Genomic DNA, 592 nt, shown 5'->3' with positions numbered 1-592 from the left:
CAGTTGAGACTCATCCCAATAGACATCAGTTGTAGGTACCTGGCTACATTTTGAAATGAGACCTGGCTCTGTGCACTTGTCTATATTCGCAACAGAGATCGAAGCTGTACTCAACTGTCTACATTTCCAATATAGCTATGCCTGCTGGTACTTAGTCACGTTCCTTAATTTCGCCACCTGTCTGAAGACAGGTAAATTCCACGCACAGTGGCGACTACCTGCACCTGAAAGACATGAATCTAAGATAACAAGGTGTAGAGCTGGATGAACACAGCAGGCGAAGCAGCAAGCAGCATCGGGAGAGCAGGAAGGCTGACGTTTCGGGCCTAGACCCTTCTTAGTCCTCCGTTTTGAAAGGTTACTGGATTAGGTTACTAATGATAAATTAACAGACAACCAGCGTGACTGTGAATACGAATCAGAGAAAAAAGCACAGTTCTTGGCTGGCAGAAAAAAACGCGATATCACAAAAATGCAAGGTACGATTAGCTAAGAACACTAACGAATGGCCGTAGTCGGTAGGATTCGAACCTACGCGGGGCGACCCCAATGGATTTCTAGTCCATCGCCTTAACCACTCGGCCACGACTAC

At 46.5% G+C, this 592-nt stretch overlaps 1 non-coding gene across 1 annotated transcript; it reads right to left on the bottom strand.

Moving 5' to 3' along the window:
* Positions 1–510: 510 nt before the first annotated feature.
* On the bottom strand, positions 511–592 carry trnas-aga (transfer RNA serine (anticodon AGA)). Its single transcript has one exon. It is a non-coding gene; the product is annotated as a tRNA-Ser (tRNA).

Source organism: Stegostoma tigrinum, chromosome 34 (genome assembly GCF_030684315.1).
Source record: "Stegostoma tigrinum isolate sSteTig4 chromosome 34, sSteTig4.hap1, whole genome shotgun sequence".
In the NCBI taxonomy this organism is placed as follows: Eukaryota; Metazoa; Chordata; class Chondrichthyes; order Orectolobiformes; family Stegostomatidae; genus Stegostoma; species Stegostoma tigrinum.
The sequence above is the reverse complement of the archived record's forward strand: the minus strand, read 5'-3'. Positions and strand labels throughout refer to the sequence as shown.